The sequence below is a fragment of the Solanum tuberosum genome, unplaced genomic scaffold (assembly GCF_000226075.1).
Source record: "Solanum tuberosum cultivar DM 1-3 516 R44 unplaced genomic scaffold, SolTub_3.0 scf00104, whole genome shotgun sequence".
Lineage (NCBI taxonomy): Eukaryota > Viridiplantae > Streptophyta > Magnoliopsida > Solanales > Solanaceae > Solanum > Solanum tuberosum.
Window position 1 is genome coordinate 1,169,457 of NW_006239030.1, and position 305 is coordinate 1,169,761.

Here is a 305-nt window from a genome sequence, read left to right on the forward strand (position 1 = left end):
TTACACTTTTTTCAAATCATATCCTACGTGTCACAACCTAAAGGGCTTAGCTGTCACTGCAACTCATGCATTATAACTTCCATTCCATTTTAAAAAGGAAAAATTACTGAAATACACGTCTTATGTTTCCCTTATTTCCAATATCCCCTTCTATTTCTAAAAACCTCTAAAATCCCTTATTTCTTTAATGTATTTGAGCTACATATTAATGTATCTGAGCTACATATTATGTATCCGATTTATTTTATAATGTATTCGAGCTAGTTTTTAATGTATCCGAGCTGCATATTATGTATCCGGTTTAT